This window comes from Tyto alba, unplaced genomic scaffold (assembly GCF_018691265.1).
Source record: "Tyto alba isolate M040663 unplaced genomic scaffold, T.alba_DEE_v4.0 Super-Scaffold_39, whole genome shotgun sequence".
Taxonomy (NCBI): domain Eukaryota; kingdom Metazoa; phylum Chordata; class Aves; order Strigiformes; family Tytonidae; genus Tyto; species Tyto alba.
The window spans coordinates 9,957,077-9,980,907 of record NW_024881314.1 but is presented as its reverse complement, the minus strand read 5'-3'; the positions used below and the strand labels follow the sequence as shown (position 1 = coordinate 9,980,907).

General features: G+C 36.6%; 1 protein-coding gene across 2 annotated transcripts in view; it reads right to left on the bottom strand.

Annotated features, from left to right (window-relative positions):
* Positions 1–23,831, bottom strand: part of FOXK2 (forkhead box K2) — a 52,597-nt gene that overhangs the window by 22,626 nt on the left and 6,140 nt on the right. Inside the window, exon 1 of one of the 2 annotated variants that reach the window (XM_042802341.1) lies at positions 21,114–21,183. The exons of the other annotated variant lie outside the window; for it this stretch is intronic. The gene's annotated coding sequence lies outside the window, so the exon portion shown is untranslated. Of the gene's footprint in view, positions 1–21,113; positions 21,184–23,831 lie in introns of those variants that run through there. 2 annotated transcript variants of the gene reach the window in all.

The window sequence follows — 23,831 nt, the reverse complement described above, 5'->3', positions numbered from 1 at the left end:
AATTCAACAAAACACTTCTACCAAATTCTAAGAAAAGGCTGGAGATATGATCTAGTTGTAAATTAATGGCTCCCCCACAGAAAACCTAGGTTACGTGCTTCCCCACTCATGTTCTAGCAAGTGCATAAGTAGTATGTAAAGTTGCTGGTATCTGCTACAGGAATTGTGCTAACCCACTTTCAGAAGAATCTGGAACAAGCCTGTCTGCGTCAAAAAATGATCCTATGACAACAGCGCATTGATGACGACAACAGGAACATTCCTGAACCATTAACAGAAAACACATACGGAGTAGTAAACACATGTTCTTGTTTGAAATGGTGTTCAATTCTTCCTTCCCACTTAAGAAAGCTAACTTCGTAAGGAACAATGCATTTTTAACCCTATGTTCACAACAGCTTCTCTAAGGGCATTTAAGAGTTGAGACTGAAAAAGACATGTCCTGAAGTTGTTCAACTACAGCAAATTTTGCTGCAAAGTGTGAATGATTCTATTAACAACTTAAAGATGATCTCACTCCTCCCTTGCATTATTATGCCGCAGAAACAAGCATTAATGAAAGTCCTATTACAAATTTTCAAAGGTTCTTGTTTCAGCCATCAGACACTTCATTTTCTTTATATACCAAGCACACAAACATTGGTATTGATCAGCAGCAAAAACATTCATGTTATCCTACAGTCATGGGAATGTGCTATGGTTAATTAAAAATACATCTCTCAAAATCACAAATTCCCACTCCATTCTCCTCTTTTCTTAAATGGTAAAATATTTAAACCAGCAAGAAGGAAATAAAAAAATACCAAACAAAATCTAAAGAAATTCAATACAGTAGCCCTGCACAGGCAGCAGGAACTGAGAAAGAAATTGGCCTGCAGGCAAGAATGTAGGCAGCAGTTACTGTAGAAACCAAGCTCTTCGTTGCTTTTCTCTAAGCAAAAGAAAGACACAAAAGAGCTGGAAAACAGCGATCGATGGGAAGCAGCTTATAAAGCTGCTTGTCACATCTGCTGCAGGAAAACCAGACACTAATTCATTAAAACTGCTCATGTAATGCCTCTGGAATTTGAGGCTCCCCAGCCTGTGAATACAAAAGAAACTCCGCCTATGGAAACACTGCATTTTCGGGTATTTAGCATCTCTGTACACAAAAGCCATAGGCAGAGTCAGGTTGTGTGGTCTCTATTCCTAAATTTCATTCTAAACTATAAAAACAAATTAAAGTATGTCCAATAGATTGTGTGCCTCTATCTTTGCCAAATTTCAAATAGCTATTTTGAGTCCCAACAGAGCATACATAACTATATAACACAATAGTTTCCTGTTTAAAAAACAGAAAACACTTGCAACAGGAAAGTAAAAATCAATCACCATTTTTTCTTCCTTCCAGATAACTGCATTTAACAATGGTTTCCTAGAATCAAATATGCAATCTCAAACTTTCACCACGACAGTAAATACCATTCAAAAACTTTTCATAAAGCATACCATTTACAATCATACCTTAGCTGAAGTAGACAAACCAAACCCACTATATCCTTTATCACCAAGTTAGCTAGTTACAGAGGAGACTGGCATTTCACCCTCAGTTGTGGGGTACTCATGGGGATGCAAAAGTTCATACCGAAACACTGAAGCTTTAATAATATTTTTCAGTGCTAAATAAAAAGCTATCGGCAAACCAAACAAAACTGCTCAGAGCCAAACATACAGCACTTGGCATTTTACTATTCCTTACAATTAAAACAGTAGGGGGAAGTACAGTGAACAAGTGCTGTCATGATGTGTTTTGACGCAAGCATAATCATAAAAAAAGCTCTTATGACTCACACATTACTTCAGTAACAAAAGACTTCATTTATTACCTCATCAGAGACCTGCATTCTACTGTAAAATTATGCCAAAACTCCAAATCATGACCAAAAGGACAGCTACCCACAGAGGCAAGACTGCACAGAAAAAAAGGTTACTCCTGAATCAAGGAAGCAAAGTTTATTTTAGATAGGCTTTTCAAGACAGAACTCTATTCCAAGAGTAGAGCAGTCCTTTATTTCACTCAGAAACCCATGACTAACTCAGGCCATTGAAGAGTGACAAAAACTGCTTCCTACCAACTCTAATTTTCAGTAGACAGCAGTGTTTAATTTCCCCCTTAAATCTGCCTGTTTGATCAAAGAACAGACTTTTTTTCAGACTTCTCTCAAAAAGCTATGGGCATTAATTACATTTCACAATTACCTACCTAAAGATGTTTGATGTTCAAGGACCATTCCATACTTGCTTCACTTTGGTGATACTGCTGGGCTGGGTATCTCAATGGAAATCAAGATTTTATATTATATTCCGAGATGGGATTTTTAACCAACTGTACTCTGCAGAACATGTGTTCAAACCACTTTTCAATTTTCTTCTATTTGAAAATTCCTAAAACTTTTCTAGTAAAGGTGCAGACCTCCTAGAAATTTTATATGCATGGATTGCTCCATAGCATTACAGAAACTTACTTTCCTTAATCACTTGTGTGGGCACTCAAGAACCAATCAAGACTCCAATAAGCCTGAAAGGCTGCAAAGCAAAGAAACTATTTAATCTACAACAAACACGTTGTTATTGGAAAGTATTCCTCAAGAAGCACTCCTCCTGAGCTATTCTTCTAAGACCATGCCAAATTTTCAAATCGTGGGCTGTTGCAAGGGGCAGCAGGAAAGCACAGAAGGATAAAAACAAATAAAAATAACAGACATGATTTAACAAGTCAGATAGTCATGCAAGTGAAAAATCTGTCCAGGAATAAAAATATAAGACTAAATACAAGTCTTCATCAGAATATATGCTAACCATTGTCACTGCACTGATAAAGGAACTACAGCATAGAGAAGGAAAGGGTATAGCACACAAACATGAAGCATGGGATTAATTTCTCCACGTGTAAACCTGTGTTAGTCATCTATCTTTATAGCAACTGAAAATTAACAGACATTTAACAGTGTACATACAATAGAATGGAAAAGCCTAAATTGGTTTGGAGATAGCAGGTCTAGAGATGCCTCTTTTTCATTTAATTTAAAGGGACTCTAGGTGTAGACACACACATATACTCCCACTCACCTCCCCCCTCCCAGTATTAAGCAAAATGAAACCCACTCCGACCAACATCTACTAAAGTAATGAAAAATATAAGCCGATATTCCTGAGGCACAGGTACCAACCAGGCTCTTAGCAATAAAAGCTTCACCTTGGTGGTGGTTTCATGGGATACAGCCATGTCACAGCTCAGCACTGCCAAATGGGGCAGGCTCTTCCCTGCCTCTTGCACCACATCTGTCCCCAGCCACACAACTACCCTGCTTACCTGCTACCAGGAGCCACTGGTATCTCCAGCTAATTTACTCATCCAGCAGAAAACTCCTCTAGCCCAAAGCTAGAAGTTTGCTGATGTTTTAGGAAGTTTAAGTCATCTCGCAGTCTAATCTCTCTTCAAAAAGATAAAGCAAAACCATCATGACACCTGAGTTTTAAAGCTCTATTGTATTTACTACATAAAAAAATGTTTTATTATGTGACTGTTCTAACCGTTCTCTTTGAAAGGATGAAAATTTGAACTAATACAGAAAAATTAGCTTCCAGAAGTTACTAGTCGTAAAAGGAAGCGCAGAAGTCGGTTTGTAAACAAGAGCACATATTCAATGTGTTTCAACAGAATAAAGTCTGCTTAACTCGGGACCTTTTAGTTTGATGAAGAAAGTCAGTATTTTGACTGCAGATACTGTTAACAGAATGGATTATGACCACTTAAGTCAAGCGTTCATCACAACATCTCTACCATTCTAAAGATGTACACATACTAGAAACTACACTAGGAATAAAGCTTGTCAGAGTAAAGGCAACTATGTATTAGTAAATAACTAAGGCATTTCTATGTTCCCACATATACTACTTTCAGGGTCTCAACTATAATTGAACAAACGTACCACTCCACATTTCCATAACATCTTCCATTAGAAAACACAGTAGTATGGAGCACACATCAGCATGACACATTAGATCCAGTGTTTTTCGCCCTCCCCTAGGCACACTGAAGTTTAGGGATAGTAGCATTCACACAGGAATAGTGTATGTAAGAAAGACTGGAGCACTGGCAAAACCAGAACCAAGAGTCCTCAAAAACAGAGAGAGGGGAAGCAAGTTGGAAAGGGAGAGAACTAAGGTGTTTACACTGCAGACAAAGTAAGCCACTTCTTAACCCAAGGAATTAATTTTAAAAGGCGAGGCACAGCTCTTGATAAAAAGTGCTAGAAAAGAGCACTGAAATTTCATCATCCCTCCTGCCTCCGCCCATGAAGTACTATCCCCATTTTTAAAAACAGATTAAACAGATTTGTGACTTGGCCAAGTAATTTTGGCAAGTGCACAACAGAGCTGGGAACAGAGCATAGTTTTTCCCAACACCCAATCTTTGTTTAAATCACTGGATCATCCCTTAAGTCTTCCTTCTCCTACAAGCACTTTAAGAGGCAGAATACCAGCTGAAACACACATGTGCAATAAAAGGAAGATTATTTAAATTATAATTAAGCATTTGTTGCACAGGAGTAGCTCCTTAAGGAGCAAAAAAGTAGTGGCTGTGAAGACTACATGGCAAGAAGTAAACCATGCACCTATATCTTAAACAATATGCCACATACTCACAAAAACAAAGTAATTTTCATTTCACCAGTCCTTCACTATTACACCATGAAAACTGCATATAAAATGCATACAGTTGTATACTGAAATACTTGAAGACGTGAAGCTACGCAAACCTCATTTCCTATGTATCTATGACAAGCAGGTGGGAGTTTTTCCATTATTAAACAGAAAAAAATTAAAACAGTATTCCAAATAATTAAAAAAAAAACAAAACCAAAACCAAAAATAAAGCAGAAAAAGCTGAAATTTATAGCCTAAATACTGAAAAATAACTGGGGAAAAAGGACTCTTCATTTGCTTTCCTTTAGTAATAAATGAGAGTTCCTCATTCAAGATGATGAATAGGTGTCAAGCTACTAAAACTGTTACTCATTCATGTCTGTTACTTGTACTAGTGCAGAACCTGCAATTGTCCCAGCAACACACAGCTGGAGGTGGTAAAAAGTAAGAGTAGGTCCTACCTGGTTGCTATATTGGAGAACTTTGATTAAAAATAGCAGATATAACATATATAAACAAAATTAATCATACTCCTACATTGCCCCATACCAATGTAATGAAATTGCAAAAACTTTCACTGGCCAAAAAAGCCGTATTACTAATTTCTTTTGCAATAACCGAACTGTTTTGCAGAGGTAAATATATGACAAGTACTATCTTCACTCTATTTATTTTTTGTCCTACTTAGATAAAGAACACTGCCGTACATTATTCAAGTTGTTTTTACTTTAATCGCATTCCTATAGACAGGCACCAGAATTCACAATAACTGGATCGATCCCACCCAAAAAGTACGCCGTTTGGTTGTGTAAACCAAACCCAATCTGAGGTTTTCTGATACTAAAACAACCATCTCTTGAGGCCGGTTTCTTTTGGTTTAGCTTCAAATTCCAGACCTTTATTATTATTCTGTGATTTAGCTTTTTCAGACCACTAAATTTTCTAAAAACAGAACATCAAAATGGAGAAAAATTATCTCAGTAAATAATGCACTATTTCACTGTACATCACTCTGCTTTAAACTCTGGTCCTTCTGAGATATGCTACAGCCAAACCAACTTCGTAAGCAGTAACTGACACAACAGTTAAGCTCTTCCAGAATAAAAATTAATGTTGAGTCCAGTCTTCTCTTCATCATCTGCAGCCAAACTGATATGGTTAAATTAATAAAATGCTTTGAAATGATGAAAAAAAGCAAGCTGCTAGCAATCCCAAAGAGGTTCTTGTACAGCTACACAGAGGAACATTCTGCTGAACTGCTCAAACAATTAAACTTTGCTTGATGAGCAGAAATTTGCCAAGATGGATAGATAGAAAGCCATGTGACCTTCCTTCACTGCCCGGAAAAAGGAAGTGACACTTGTTCAAGTCAGGCTTCTCCAGATTATCAACTGAGCATCATTATTCCCAAAACGGGGCTGTCAAAACTGTCATAAAAATATCCTCCAAAAATTACTGATTAAAAACTCCACATCTTCCCCTCCCCACGTATCTATCGGCTGGATCTTCCCTATATCAAAAGGCCATGTGCTGTTACTATTTAATTTCTGTCATCCACAAATACTTATTGCTATAAAATCATAAATTTCTGTTGTGAAATCTGAATGTAAGATTGCATATTTAAGAACAATTTCATCAGTCATGTGATTTTCTCAAAATTCCACTGTAGAATCCACTTGTATAGCAAAGCTGAAAAGATGCAAATAAGTTCCATGCATAAATTACTGCACAAAAAAAGAACTGCAAACACTAATTTTCACAGTACTTAAATTAACATGTTTCAATTTAGACTTGAAAACCAACCAATATTTGAAAGATTCATATTTTCAGAAAGATGTGTTATGTTGAAATGAAATGTTAATCCCTAGCTATAGAAAGCGTTTCCTAATTTCCATAGATGTGTAAGGTATTATACTATACTTCCCTTTGAGAATGTGTTTTTTTAAAATTCATACGTTAGTACACGAAGCACCATAAAAAAATGTGGCATTTACTATGCTATCCAAGGTGGCCCCTAAATTAAAGTTATCATTAATACAGAAGTAGTAACAAATACTACTACGTATTTGGAGCCCATTTCCCTCAATTTTAAGCCATACATGGAATTATTTTATGATCTTAAAAACATCCATCTGGAAAATTGAAAGACTAATATTTCTGGGTTTAAATTCTATTAAAAAAAAAAAAAATCAAAGAAAAAAAACACAGAAGAGAATAAAAATTAAAATATGAAGAATCTAAGAGACATTTTAACAATCCTGGAGGGCATAACCATGGCCTTATCCTGTACTCTAATAACATGTACACTTTTCCAGTATATAGAGAACAATGCACAGGCTTTAAGTCAGAGAAGTTAAAAACCAAAACAACAGACACCTCAGATGATTAAAAACAATCTGTATAAAACTATGGTTTTTAACATCCTTCCCAAAACAAACAAAACAACAAAAAAAAAATATCAAGACTTTTTCCCCACATATTACAAGTATTTCCCTAAATGTTAACTTCAATGCACATCTTCGTCATGGCTTTTAGAAAGAGTCGAAAAGGTTCACTAGGTATTTTTAAACTACCACTCTTTCAATGATCATCAGGAATCACATTGGGAAGACTTTAAGAACACTAATTAGTTCAGTTACAAAATTATTTCTTACAGTCAGTTCTGCTTTCTCTCCTGAGAAAACAAGTGAGTTTATATGAAAGTGTCACAAGAATCAGTGACTTTTCCATAAGAACTGTAAAGGCAATGAGACAGGACACTATCACCTGATGCAGAAAGCTTGAAATGTACTATGAAACTCTCAAACTCTTTGTCACTGCTCAAAAAACAAAACACAAAGCTTAACAGAAACTACCAGAAACTAGTTCTAAGTATCTGTGTGACGGTATTTCTGTGGTGAAGTGCAAAATGAGGACCATCAATCGTACAAACATTTTGGAAACTACTAAAAATAGTACAAGCACAGTTTTGTTGCTTTTACAGTCCACAGTGGTGATGCCCACAATGGTCACCTTTTACTTTTTTTATTTTTTTCCCCCTTCTTCGGAGGTATGTGGATAGCATCTCTGACTACAAACTTGCGCTCCTCGCAGAACCAGAGTGCAGAAACATGTAGCTTTTTTGCCCATGGAGTAGGAGACCAGGGGCGACTTTGCTAAGTGGAGGGCTTGTTAGGCCCCTCAGATAGCTGATTCAACTCACTAATGCAGCACCAACTAATGTAGCAAAACAAAATTTTTCAGAGGAAAACAGTAATCTCTGGCGCTAGTGAGAGAACTGGCTAACAAGGGACCTAGTGGCACCAGAGCTGGTGTAAGGGAGCGGCTGGACCAGTGGGGCCAGGATCAGGAATTAGGAAGAATGTCCAAGGCCTTTCAGGTGCAAAGAAACTTTACAGCAGCTCAAATGCTGATAAAGCTGCTACGTAAGATACTGTGAATATATCTTATCAATCTTACTAATTTCTTCCCATCTGGTAGTGGAAAAAACTGCACTTCTGACTTGACAGAAAACTAATCCTGAACCTGCCTCTCCTCTTCCAAGAGATTGGTTTTCAGGCCTACCAGTAAACTAATCTGACTTGAACACACAATGTAAACACCAGAGCTAACAGACGGGACAGAACAGGATGGTTCTTTCAGTTCTAACTCCCATTTGCCTTGTTCTAACTAACCTTGAAACCAAAGGGTTAATTATAGTTTATCTTCACAGCCTGAATCTTATACAGAGGTATGCTTTAAGTGAGATGAAAGTGCTGTTCATATTTTAATAAAGCTGTACTACTGTAAAAATCCAATGTGACGACTAAAAAAGTCCCTTTTAAAAAACAGGAACAATGAGAAAGATACTTTAAATTTCTGCAAAAGCTTGAAAAATAAAGTTTACCAATATACTTAACATGAAAAGCAAGAGCTTTCTGTAGCAGTGTATCCTTTAACTCAATGCACTCTCAGGAAAAAACGGTATTTAAAAAAGAAGCATGCATTGTTAAACATGCTACCTACAGTGCACACACAAATAATATTAAGATGCTGCATTCTGAAAAGATCACTGAGTAAAATTTTCTTTGTGTCAAGCGTGACCCCATCAGAGAGGTAATACTCCCATAAATGTTATAAAATGTACTGCAAAGATGCAATATATTTGTATGTACATTGAAGTTATATTTATTGTTGCTCCCCAGTACTCCCCAGCCTGTCAGTCCAGGTCAGTGCTCATTCAGACATTTTGTACCAGAATCCACAGCACAAAGTTGCTGCAACTGAAGAGACACAAGCAGCCTGTGAACATGAGCTGTGATCAAAAATGGTTTTAAAGATCACAACTGGCCTATGGAACATATGCTTAAAACCATTTATCTAAGCATAGATGACACGGGAATAGAGAAAAAAACCTGCCATTTCACAAATGTTAAACATAATGGTAAAAAATTTACACAGAGAAGAGGTATCACAGCTAACTAATGAATATAGACCAAGTCCCAAAAGATTAAGTATAAGGTCATTTTATCTCTCAATGTCGAGTTGAAAATAATCAGAATAGTCTCCACAGTCTCTATGACACTACCACGTGAGATACCAAGGATCGCATCCTGAAAGAACTAGCACAAAATAGGGGTAGGGTGGTGGTAAACACAGCAGAAATTTTAGAAATACAGCATCAATAGCAACAGTAGAAAAGAAGTGAAAAAAAAAAAAAAAACCAAAAAACAAAAAAACAAAAACCAAAAGGCTCAGTGCTTGACAGTGACAGAGGGAAAAAAACCTCTCAAAAATAAACAGCTTGGAACACAACTAAATAATTCATGGCGTACGCTGAAGAGAGGGCATGTGCTGGTCATATGTTCAGCGTATGTTATTGGCACCATTCACCGGCATGTTCCATGTTGTAATAGCTTAAACATTTAAATTTGAAATGCGCTGCCTTCAGGGACGACATGATCTGGGCAGCCCTGACGAAACACACACCACTCAAAATTAATACATGCTAATTTTGGCTTGCAGGTTATTTCTCCATGCTCCAAACAATGCTTTGCTTGGCACTAACTCATTTGAAGGGCTTATATTAAATATAACCAGTGGTAGTATGAAGCAACTTTTAAAACCAGTAGACTCAGTTTATGTAAGATTATATAAAAAGACTATTGTAGTATCTGTGATTCCTAGAGGCAACTTTCTGCCTGGATCCATGCTATGGACTGGATGTGCATGCACTTAAACTTCAGAACAGCAACACACTTAGAAGTTGTGCACAACTTCTCTACACATTCACAGTCTCACACATGGCAGTAAGTAACATGATGCAATGCACTGCCCAGATGACAATGAAATGTAACCGTGTAGCTTTAAGGCTCCAAAACATAGAGGAAAAGGACTAACTCAGCTGGGAGTTCAAACACGCAACTTCAAATACCCGCTTTCTGGAACAGCCAGCTCTGCCTCCCCAAGCTACAGTCATCTCCATTTCTGTCAAAGTTGTAACAAAATGTTGCATCTAGCGCTGACACAGAGATCATTTGAGAAAGGATCACCACCTCACTACTCTATGCTAATTTCTGACCGTGTCAACCCCTTCTGCATTCAAACCAGTGGCTATGATTAGATCTATTTACTTCCTTTTAAATACTCATCCTGTAGTATTTTAATTTTAAGTCCCCTACAGCAATTTCTCTTTCCTTTGTATTTTTGTATTAAATCATTACCTGCACAAGTCAAATCCTGTCTCCATTTAGAACACCTTTAAGAGGGTTATTCTAATGACTTAAAGATGGAGTGAACCATCACAATACAAGTATCTAAGGACCTTTCAGATTTAAAAATAAAAGTCTCCTTCACTCAGTGAAGAACTTTACCAGTCCAACTTCTTGCTCCCTCTGTATTAGACACTGTCAGTATGTTCTCTGCAATTTATTTACTACAAAACATCCCTATAGAACCACAAAGCAGTCATATATTCTCTTCTTTACATCTCTTGGAGAAAGTGTGAACAAACAGCTACCACAAAGATGAAACAGTCCTAAGTAGGACAAAATTGCATTAGTGTAACACATCCAGTAACCAACACTTCCTTAATCAGAGCCCAGGGATCTCCAAGTTGAAATGCAATGTCACTGCAACAGGCACCCAACCCCCCTGGTACTTACCTATATTTATCTGAAAGTAATTAACCCTAAACTACTCAGACCTTCAAGATAATAAATTTAACTGGAAGAACAAGAAAACCACCTAGCCCTCCTCCTCCTAATAACAAATGTTGTTGCAAAAAGAGAAAGTTGCAGACACAAGCTTACCTTGGAGATAAGGCACGTAACCACATTCCAGTGCAAGAATGGAATCAAAGTATTATGAAAATTACCAAAAACATGTTCTGCCTTCTCAAGTCTCCCCAAACAAAAATGACTTGGGCAACATATTTCCTCATTGCCATCTCCCATGCTCATTTCCACAACTGCAAGGTTTTTTTCATTATTTCAAGAACTGTAGAAAAGCCTAACTTTTTACAATCAGCATTTCTGATTAAACTATCAAATTCGATTGCTCAGAAGCAGCTTCCTCAGTCTCTTCTCCCTACCTACTATCCTGTTATTTCTCCAAATAGTCAGTCACACTCCCTCACATTATGATTTTGTATTCTATATAACCATGCTTTTAAACTTTTCAGATGAAGTTCAATTATTTTATGGCACACTTCTCAGCTACATTCCAGCTAACACAAAGAACATGCATAGACAAATGAGTAACGTTTTCTTCAGATACTACTATGCTGAAATAACTTTAAAACACTAGCCCCAAATGCAAATCTTTATAGAGTTTTATTTTATACTCTGAGGACTGAATTATTTACATTCACAAGTGTTTTTTTGTTTTGTTTTGGTTTTTTTTTTTTTTTTTTTTGCATGGTTTGCATGCCTCTTTTCTTTAAAGTCTTAAAAACAACCGTTTTGATGATAACCTTAGATAATAGTGAATAACCTCACATAAGAATCTTGGGTACTTACTAACTCACAACAGACCAAACTTATTTATAGCTAAATAGCAAGCTGGGGTTAGTGATCTCTTCCAGGCTCAACAATCTTCCAACCTCAGAATAACCACACCATAAAACAAGCACGGTTATTTCACTACTGATAGAAAAGTAAACATTTGTGTACTAGGGTGTGCTTGCAGATGATTGCTCTGGCTGCCTGTACTGCAGCAGACAGTAAGAGCTATTCACACAGGCCAAAATTAATGAAGAAAATTTAAAATCTTCAGCACAAATTGCTTTCTGAATTTAACCTGCATCTTTAAAACAGAGACAGGTGGAAGGATCTGAATTCTTCTCCCAACTGAATGATGTTTCCCATTTCATCTTCGGACAAGTTTCTTTAACGTTTAATTAGTGCCAAATTTTTCTACCTGAAACAGGTAATATTTCCTATATCTTATATCCTGGTGTAGCTAAAGAAAAAATACCATATGAGAAAAAAGTACCTTAGCCCAAAGAAAAAGCTACAAAACAGAAAACAAGTGAAAATTATTTTTTTTAAAACGTTCTAACAGAATTCTGTCAGAATCTCAGCTATAATGAAGAAAGCTTTGCTACAGACGCCTGGACGTTCATAGGATTGAATAGTCAAGCAAATAACACAAATAAAAATGAAACACTTCCAGAAAAGCCTGTTTTGTTGTCAGCTTGCTGCTCACAATTCCCTCCATCTCACCCCCATTCCCCTGCTTAACCACTCACAAGAACTTGTACAGTTCAGTCGGCTCACAAAAACTTCTGAAGTCATTATGTGATTCTGCTCAAACAGCAGCACTCCTCAGAGGCCAGCAGTCCTTCGGGAGGAAAGAAAAAATAGAAGGGATGCAGCTAGTCAAGAACTACGTAATGAAACAGGCAAGAAATGATACAGCTTTGTACCAATCACTGCAGAAGGTTATTTTGTCTTGCCAGGGTTCACAAGGCATTTGAGCACTGTTAACAGTTCCGGAATTTGCTGATAATACAGACTAGTTGCATTTCTCAGCTTTATGGACAGACCAATACCAGGAAGAGGTTTTAAAAACAAAAGGCTTGAATTTCAATTCCAGAGAATAAACAAACAACTGAAGTTCTGCTGTGGTTTTTACCTATTGCATCTCTTTCCTGTGTTGCTAAATGTGCCTGTCATCTGAACATTTCAGCCAAGATACACACTGTGGTTTCCAGGTCCAAAATGTTTGTAGCCATTATCAATACCTAGAAAGCTGCATGAATAATACTGTAATCAACCAGAAACTGTGGAGCCCACCCTAAGCTCAGAATTCAGTTCTGCATTCATTTCAGAACACACATTCAGAGCAGAAGGTAACCACCTTAAAATAATGCATTTATTCTTCAGCACAGTGATGAAGCTACAAAAGTGCTGCCAGGAAAAAGGCTGTACTCTTGATAGTATCACTGGGAGCAGGACTATATGAGGATGAATTTCATCATTCTATGAGAATCTTATTACCCAATCTAGTAATTTTAATAAAGTTACTTAAGAATAGATTTCACACTCTTCAAAGCAGTGTTTTCATGCCACTGGAACAGCGTAACAGTTCGTCGTTTCGCTTGCAGCCCCTAATGCTACTAAAAAGCAAACATTTCCTAAAACGAAAAGGCAGAAAGGACTACAGCCATTGACCCCCTCTACCTGATAAAAGAACATCTTGGGTCACATCTCCACACACACACGAAGTGCTTCAGTTGGTCACCCGAAAACAAGTGCATCAACCAATGACCATGTAAGGCAGATCAGGAGGAATACCTAGCAGAAATCTTATCTGAACCTAACCCAGCCACACCCCGTATATTCACACATGTAAGGAAAGGAAGTAACTTGCTTCCTTTAACAAATCTTTAATCAATACGTTATTTAATGCCTACATCTGTGGAAGTTAAAGATGATTCTGACTGATGATAATGTATGTAATTCACTCCTACTAACTTTTGCCAGCGTCCAAGTCCACTGAACACTGCACTAGAAATGAAGGACACTTTTTGTTATAATTTGCTCCTCCTTCAAATGATTATTTTTCTTAAATGTTTCACCTCATCCCCTCTGAAGGAAGTCTCAGAGTGACAGTGAGAAGTCTGTTAAATCAAAACCAGGAGCAAATGCACAGCTACTTTCAAGCCTGCTACCTAAAAAGATTTGGAAGGATCAGTCCACTGAATTTATTTATTGACTACTAACACGTTCACCTTAAATGGCAGTCTGGTTTTACTATCCTGCATAAAGAAGGGAAAGAAAAAGCTCGCTCTCACTCTCTCTCTCGATGTTTCTGCATCCTATCAAGCAGAGACCCTCAAAGAAAATGTAAGAAATCTAAATCACATCTGATTCTACTTGAATAGCCAGCTTCAGCAGATTTACATTATTTCCTGAGAAAATACTGTGGATATATGAAGCCCCTGCAGTAAAGGACATGTAAAAAACAGAAGGGTTTTTGCCATTTTCTTCAAAATATGTATTTTTTATTTCCAGGCAGATGATAGAATGCTGCACAAACTCTATTCAGTCACCTGCCTTACAGGTAGAGAAATCTGCTTTCCAAGATAAAAGTAGTTTTGCTGGGGGGGGGGGAGAGGGGGATGGGGTGGAAACTACAAAGAACAACAACACATAACATTTTTTAAAAGGACCTCTACTTCCACTATATCCTTAATGTTCACTTCTCCCTAGAGCTTGTGACTTCCCCAGTCTACAACATACTTAAGCCACCAACTGAAATAATGACCTATGGAGCAGGACCTTTAAGAACCTTAAAGCCGGAGATACGATGACTAGCACATGGAATGAAGCCCATACATTAATTCTGTCCTCTGTTATGAGATGATCTACAGCCAAGGAACTTGTATCCCTTTTCCTCAAGTGGTTTTCTCTATGTATTTGTGTTTATGCAGAGGTTAAAAAAAAGGACCAGAAAGCACATATTAACCAGAGGTATAACACAACTGCGTCATCTCAGCATCCAGTCTACTTAATTTCTCTTTATTTTTTTTAACTTAAAACTAATACTTAGCATAGCCCTTTATCAAAAAGCATACTGTCTCAAGAACTTTTAGGATTTAAACATTTTTATATTACATTGCAAGTGCTTTTTTAATACACCAAAATTATTTTTGGTCTTCCAATGTTTTGGATCTTTCTCTTCTTTTCCATTTTTATTTCACAGAGCATAACGGCTCTTATAACTACAATCCCTTAATGTACAATTCCACAAGACACAGCAAGCTGACTGTTGCTGAAATTCTGTGCAGGCCCACCACATACTTCATGCCAGCTCCACTGCTTGCCAGACCTCTCTGTGAGCCACTTCAACACAACAGAAAACGACCCAAAAATAGCAAAAAAGCAGACATCAGCGACTTATGGAACATCTGATGAGCTTCAAAGCCAGCACTAACCTGCAGTTGGGAGCACTGCAGAAAACAAGACCTTCCCCTCCCATGCTCCATTTCAGCAGCAGTGAAACACTAGATTAGCTCAGACGCTCAGTACAACACAGCCTACGTTTCTAAGAAGTGAGACCCTAGATTGTTCTGAATCATATTTCCCAAATCAATTATCAAAAGCCAGAGCCTCCTTATATTCTGTAAGGGTAACAAATCTATTACTTCTCAGTCTCAGCTCTTAAACTTGAGATAGTCCTTAACTTTTTCCAACCCTGTTTTCAAGCCTCCCTGCAAACCCTTTCATTTCTCCTCACGTAACTACAAACGCCACTAATATCCTGTCCAGATATTAATGCAAACCACGTTGGCCTATGTCCTCATCCTTACCATGTAGTAACTGAATTCTCCTCTTCCACTTTTCTAATCTGTACATGGCATGATGCTAAAATCATCCTCTTTACCATTATTCCTACAAGTTTTTTTGCTTTCTTAAATAATCAGCTTGTTCTCATTCAAATTATAACTTATCTCCACACAGAATTTTACATGAGTACTTTCATCCTTCCTTTGTCTAAGCCTTACTCTTTTTAATCTAAGTCTCTGTCTTCCCTCATTGCTACAGAGGCCTTTACCTGTCTAGAATGACCAGAAGATAGCAGTATCATCTAAGGAGGGAAATTCTTTAAGAGTCAACTTCCATCATTTATGCTTTCCAAATACTTTCCTTGCATGTTTACTGCACTGATATTGTAACCAACAAGCTTGCCTACTACTAAAGTATATAAAATGTGAATATATATGCCTTGTCTGCTCAAATTATATTCAAGCTAGAACACCCCAAATATGTCCATCGGACAATACAAAGTGATAAATCAAAAACACACACACAAAAAAAAAAACAGATAATGATGTGTCTGTATCTTAATAAATACATCAGACTTTTACTTTACATGTAGTAAAACAATGTATCGTAAACTGTGCTAAGTCATTAATATTTCAGGCATACTTTTTTGAGGAAATTGATGCTTCAGTGGAAACTAAACTATTTTTTCCCAACTGTGACAGGGACAAAAAGGAAGAAAAAAAGAAAAAAAAAGGAAAAGGCTAAGCAAATTATCTGCTCCCATACTGCAACATGTCAGTAAAAATCAGAATTTAAAAGCAACTTCTATCAACATGTTAGCTCATCCATATCACCTCTGAGCCAAACCACACATTCATTTAAGTGATTTAGAAAACCTGATTTTAATTTCAGAACAAGGTGTAAACACTTTTTCTATTACATGCTAAGCTGATTTCATACCAACACAAGAACTAGGAGACTTATACCTCATAAGCTATGTCTAAGACCTATTTGCAGAACAAGAATTTTTGAAGAATCACTGTATATTACACGAAAATTATCTTTGAAACTTTATGGTGTACTCCACTATGAAGACTAAGATAATGAACAAAAGCATCAAAATCATTTGCCTGTGAAAACACTGCTGGCAAGTTTAAATCAACAACTGCCCAACTAGATGTTTCATGCTTTAGAAACAATTTTAATTAAAACCCAAGCCAAGTACTGACTCCTTGTTAAAACACATAATAAAAAAGTCTCTTGCTATAACCCAATGGGAGATTATTAAAAAAAGGACTTGCAGAGGAAGTAAAGGCTGAACAGCTATGAAGCTTCACCTACTTGTACATTTTCTAGCCCTAAGCCATGAAATTTCATCCAGCCATACCTATACCGCACCAAATCACCAGGTCTGGCTATAGCAAAGTTTATTTTTTTGCTTAAAGCACCTTTTTTAAGAAGGTATATATTTCTGATCAGCACAAGATGGTGAAATAGAGATATCACCATTCTTCCTAGTAAGCTCTTCCAACACTGCTCAAAAATACATGCTTAGTTCAAACCTTGAGAGTTTAGTTTACGGTCTCTGGGTTTTTATATCTGTGCATGATCCATTAGCAAGCCTTTCAGTACTCTACTCATTCCCATAAAAATGTAGATACACCACCCAGGCATCCTGCACCCCTTTTTGGTAAGACACATACCGAACTCCTTAAGTCCCTCACTATTGAGGATTTTCTGCAGCCTTCAATTCTTTTTAGCAATTCTCCCCTTAAACCCTTGCAGTTCTGCAAGATTCTTCAACGCTAATTTTGATTCCAGAACCACATGAAGTTCCAGCACTCTCCGTGCTCCCAGATACAGCTCCCCTATTTCCACACAATCCTCACATCATTCTGCTTTGACACACCATCTCAGTACAGGCATCTATCAATTTCTCTACAGTCATGAGTTTCAAATGCACTCTATTATTACTTTTCAGAACAGTTTCCTACCCTGTAGATCTGGCCTGCATACCCTTTGAGATGCCTTTTTTTTTTTTTTTCCCCTCAAATAGATTGACCAAGTCCATTTTTTGTCTTCATTATTTGTGAGGACAGTATTTACCAACATTGATATAATATGTAAATATTTATCAGCATTAGCATTTACTTCAGATCACCAACAGAAGTTATCAAGTAGTAATATCAAATCGCGATCAAGTATTTTTTTGACAACTTAGCACTAAGCTGCACATTATTCTAACCAGCCTGTGCATTCCCAAAATTCTGCTATTGGAAATGCAGATGTTTTTTTCAATATGGGGTTGTAGTTACACGAAGCATTTTATAGTTAGTTACCTCCATCTCTGGAGATACTCAGAATTCAAATGGGCAAGGTGCTGAGCAGTCCAATCTAATGTTGAAGTAATTTCTGCTTTCAGCAGGGGTTTGGCTGGAGGTCCCTTCCATAATCCTTAATGTAAAACCTTAAATTAACACTGATTTAAAATTAATTCCAGTCAACTCTATACTAATTTTGTTATGCTTCATAAAGCTACGATAATGACATGTCTCTGGCTTTTTCACTTTACAGCTCTGATTCTACAAATGCTCAATTCCATATACATCTTTAGCCACATGAGCTATCTCACTGGAGTCAACAGGAATGTTTAGTTTAGCATGGAGATAACTGTTTGTCAACCTGCTTATGTTTTTCATTTTATTTGGTGCACATGGACAAACAAAAAGGTGGTATGTTCATATAAATGTTAAGACATTCTGAATACTGGAAGTTTTACTCCCACAAATACTCAAATGTACAGCATACATGAAGACAACACTTTGTAAAAGTTTATGATTCACAGTACTAATGAGGACAGAACAGCACAGAAGCACATGCAGTAGCTGCAGCAGAATTACTAAAAACAAATGTGAAGAAACAGACTCCAATCATATATAGACCTTCTTTAACCCTGTAAAAAATGATGTATTACAAAATTAAAAATATTTGCACTAGCTCTTCAAGTAACTTTGGAAAGCCTCAGCACCCTTCAGTGATAAAACAGTAGTGATGAATTCTTAACTGAAGAATATAACATTTTATTTTCTATGCCACCCAGTGTGGAATAGCTGCAGAATAAATATGGTTCCTCCCCTCTGACTGCTTTATCTAGGTCAAAAAACTCCTTAAAGGCAGGAAGTCGCAAGAGACAAATGTCACTACACATCAACTTTTTATCATGAAAACAACCAAGACAGTAGATAAAACCACCACCTTCCCAATACTTCAGTATGAAGTTGCATTAATGACATCAGCTTATTAGTAAACACAAGACTGTTGTGAAAACACCTTATAGGCTGCAGAAGAGATGGCCTCGCTCTACCACATGACAAATTTGTAATTTTCTTTGAAATTTTATTTTTCCAGTGTTTTACATAATTTTACATACGTTAACGGGACTTGAGAGGTCTTGAGGGCAGCGCTGTATTTACTGAAAAATACAGTAAATCAGATGAACAATCATCTTATTTTGAATAGCTTAGCCATGACTGTGAGAAAATCTTTTGCTTTGTGCATGAGAATTACACATGCTCAAAAAAAAAAGAAAAAACACAAAAAAAGCCCACAAAAAACAACCAAAACCAACAGCTGCAGAATTCCTCCACAGCAGAATTCTTTTTTAAAAACACATCTACCCTCATGAAGGACTAATATTTAGAAGACAATTTTATTTCGTAATTATATGGATATTAATCATACATATTTATTTTGAAAAGGGTAAAAGATTAACTTATTTTCTTCATTACCTTATTTAACTTACATTTATCTGATAGCAAAAGTTTTCTCTTCCTACTCAAATATTTTGCATTTCACAGCCGAAGATCAGTATTGGAATTTGATTTAATCAATGCAAGGGAAAGAATGATTTAATTTAAATATACCTTACCTCATTATTATAACTGAAGGTAAGAATCTCAAAACTTTCAACTACAGATTCCTGGAACAGACAGTTTTAATACTGACTTTGCACTTTTAAACCAAAACAAGACCAATCTTGCTTCTGTCATAGAACTGGAATTTAACAGACAATAAAGAAACCATCAATTAATATACTTACTCCTATAGCTAACTTCAGATATAAGAATGTTTGTAAGATCAGTAAAACTGCAGAATTGGGTAAGGAAGTTTCATATACGCGTCAATCATGACAACAGAAAAAGCAGAGCGAGTGCGAATTAATCCAAATATACAACTCTTTAAGCTTTATTGCAGCTACCTGATTGGTGTACGGCAATTTGCAACGCCGCTTCAGGAACAAAAAAACCAATTCAATCATAAGGCATGTGCAACTGAGAGGGAAATATGAAAAAAATTAGATGACAGAAACAATTGTAGCACAAATTATGATTATAGGAATTTCATGCTCATCTCTCTATTTTCAATTCAAATAACATGCGCTCTACCTTCTTCCTCCCACGTTCCTTTTCAATCAGATCTGCTTGTGTGAGAACAGTACTGCTACTGAGCTTGACATTTGCAAATCCTACTTCAAAGTAGCCAAAAAAACACCTATAAACACAGCCCAGGTAACCTTATTAGTCACTACGGCATGGGACACGGTGTATGCTAAAGAAAGTCAATAAAAATTTCTGGAGTGTGATTGAGAAGCCATAGCCAACTCCAACGTTTCTTAGTTTTATGATTAGAAATAATTTATAAGTAACTCAGTTTCAATAAGGATTTTAACAGTTTCATTATGGGACTCCAGAATACTCCTCTGAACACAAATCAATCATAAGGTCTCAAAAACATTTCAACCACTTGTGTTCCTTACAAGTGACTGTATCTATCAAAAGTGTTGTCAAGAAAGGAAAAAGCAGGTGCCAATCCAGCCTAAAGTATTAATTTATACTTGCAAATATATTGCTTGAAAAAAGTGTTTTGTTTGATTTCTTATACTATTTAACACTTCCATAAAGAAAACCTTTGAAACATAAACCGTAAGCCAAAACTAAGGAAAGAACATTCTTCCTAAGCTACCAAGTAACACTACCTAAGGAGATGTCATGATCCATTCACCTCACCTGTTATATCAAACCTCAGCTGTTTCCAGTGAGAAATTTTCACTGGGCATGTGTGCAGCCACAGCTCTAACTCATACAGCCATGACAACTTTGCAGATAATTTAAGTAACTGCAGGAAGATGCTAGAGAAAAGTACGCTGATAAATTAGAGATTCTCTACAATCTGCTGTGCTATTTCCTGCTCAGGTAATGCTGAACACAATAAAATATTCCAAGGAATCTACTTAGTGTATAGATATACTTAATCCGTGTTCAAAATCTACTGGCTTCATCGACAAGAAAACAGCTACTATTTAAAAGGCAGTAATAACCCCACTTCGTAGATCCAGACCACAAGACCAAATTAAAAATATTGATTCAGCCCTCTGTATACTAGTAGGAAGAGCAGAAGAACACGAATAAATTTTTAGTTTGCAGCCATATAGTCTTGATTTATGGTTAGTTAGTAGATGTTAAGCTAAAGTAAAACATAGTCATCGCAGGTTACTGTAAGAGCTTCCATACTTTGTAATGTAAATACATCTACAATATGAATGACAGCATGGCAGAATTATTTACTGACTCTTATTATAAAAGAGCTAACTTAAGTTGCATCAAATGAAATTACCAGGTGTCAAGTTCAAAAAAACTCAGCAAAAAGTTGTATTTTTCCCAACATGGGCTCCAACTACGTTGCGGAACTCACCGCCCAAGAATGCTGTGGATACAAGAGGTTTATATAAATTCAAAAGAAAACAAAACCATTATTTTTTTCAAAAAAGAGGAAAAAAATGGAAACAGTAAATGGTTTTAACTCAAAGAGAAATCAGCTCTGATCCAAAAGAAAACCAGGGATACACAACCATTTACCTTGATCCATTTTTATGTTCGTCCTTAGGCATCTGCTACTGACTACTCCTGAAGGCAGGAATGGAGTTGATGCATCTTTGCTCTGACCTGGAAATGCTGTTCTCATGTTAATTTTAACAAATTAACAAAGAATCACAAATCTACTTGCACAAAACCAAAACTACTTACTAAAATACAGAAGATAAGGTTTTGTCAAAATGAACATGACATTTCTTGGAACAGTCAAGCCCAAGAAGTCAGGATCGTTGTGAATTTAAATGCTAATATACAGAGCACATCCAAGAAACCCCAAAAGAAAAACAAAACAAAAAAACTTCTTCAAAGCTGAGTTGTACCCAGAAGTCAATCTGCTTTTTCCAGCTGTATCAGTTACATCTGTCTGGAATCCTGCCTCTTCAGAAGCTGAATACAAGAGCTCTGTCAACAACTGCCGCTGTGCCCAGCACAAAAGGTATTTTTCAAGCCAAGTACCTCAAAAGTCAAATATTAATGTTATTATTTACCTAGCAATACATCCTAACAATGCTTTCACTGAAGTCAGGGAAAATTTGACAAGCATCAAATGAAACCAATTAAAAACCATGACCTTTATGAACTGGACGGTGATAGTCCATGCACCTTAAAGGTAGTTGTAAAAGACTAATTGAACTGCTTTGATTTGTGTGTATTTAACAGGAGACTCTAAAACCTCTTTCATCCCATCCCTCTGTATGCTATGACATTGACAGGAGAGCTACTTACCGGACGTGAACAAAAAAATTGTTATTTCCCCCCAGCCCTCATTTTATTCATCTAACGAGATGACAGCTGGTTTGTATATACACAAGTATGTGAGTCTGTCAAGAATCGGAAAAACAAAAACATACTTCCCACTGCTATTACCTCCTGCTTGATAACTTAAACATTTGAATTGTGAGTGAAGCTTCCAGGGAAGCATTAAAAATAGCAACCAGAACAGTTATCTTAATGCACAGTAATTCCGTGTTTCATGGTGTTTATAGCTGTAGAAAGATGTCTTTGTTACAGGTAAAAGTATACTCTAACCTTAGTAATTTAATTTCCCCAGATGTTAAAAAAACATGTTTTGCAGGACACTATAAAGCTGTATTTCTGCTTTTCCCCTCCAAAAACAGGAAGTTCAACAACATTATTAACGCAGTCATATTTATACAATTATTAGTGACAATTAAATAAGACATTTCAAATCCATAACATAATAAAAAAAATATTTTACTTGGAGTCATCTGTAAGCCACTACTAATTAGAAAAAACAGAGATGGACCCCTCCGTTCTTGGTTTCCAAGATCCCTTAAAAACAAACAGAAGGAACAGGCCACCCTGATTTTTTTTAAAACTTCACCTGCCATTAAAATTTCAAATGATTGTACAGCCACAGGCAAAGCATATTACTGGCAACATAGTAGGATTAAACAACAACAACAAAAATAGATCTAGTGATTACTTGAGCTGGAGGTTAGCAATCATCAATCCTGAACTCATACCAAAACTACTTTCTTTCCAATCATGTTTTAACTGTTAATTAATGTTTACATTGTACTGAAGTAACTAAGTTTAATTGTTAAAATGCAGGAGATCATCTTCAGTGTGACCAGTTAAATCTACAATGAAACTCAAGAACACGGTTACAAACAATATTAGTCATCAGTAATTCACAGTAATGACTTGCTGTAAGCCGATAACGTCTGCTTTGAGTTTGCCTGAAGACTCCTGTGTTTAAAAAAAAAAGCTTTGCAGATAAAGAAACTACTATTTCCCTACACAACTCCAGTAAGACTTTCCTTTCTTAAACACGTTTTGGTTTTTTAATAAAAGTAATAAAGCAGCATTTGATCTTAATCACCAGTCTAACTATGACCCTGTAGATTTTGCCTGCCCTTCAAGATAAAACTCATCCCTGCGCCTGTTGACTGAAGAAATCCTAGTTCACCCAGTGTACACACAGCTCCATTGTTTCCAGCCAGGACTGACAGTATGCCACCTTTTATTTACAAGACTTGATGGAAGATCACACCTACATTTTGTAACCAGGACATAACTACTTCAACCAGATTACAGATCTTGAAACTGAAGGCTACTAGTGTGCAGTCTAAGAAATGGTGTAATCACTGAACACAGTTTCAAGCAAATGCTAGTTTCTGTAACACCACCCACGTACACTCGTGAAGAAATTTTAACTGCACAGAAGTTTTCATCATTGTTCAATAAAAAAGTGACACAAAAAATCCTGCAGAATTTTCTTTCCACTTAAAAAGCAACAATGATAGAAAGAACTAGAATAAATTACAAGTCAATAATTACACGGACAGCATGAAGAAGCAGCACCTTTTTTTTCCTGATGTCTTAAGCATTTAACAGAATGCTACTGACTGAATTACTCGAACCAATTCTAGACTACATTTGGAATCAATGCATGTAACACACAATGGCTTGCTCGCAACTAGTGTATTATACCTGT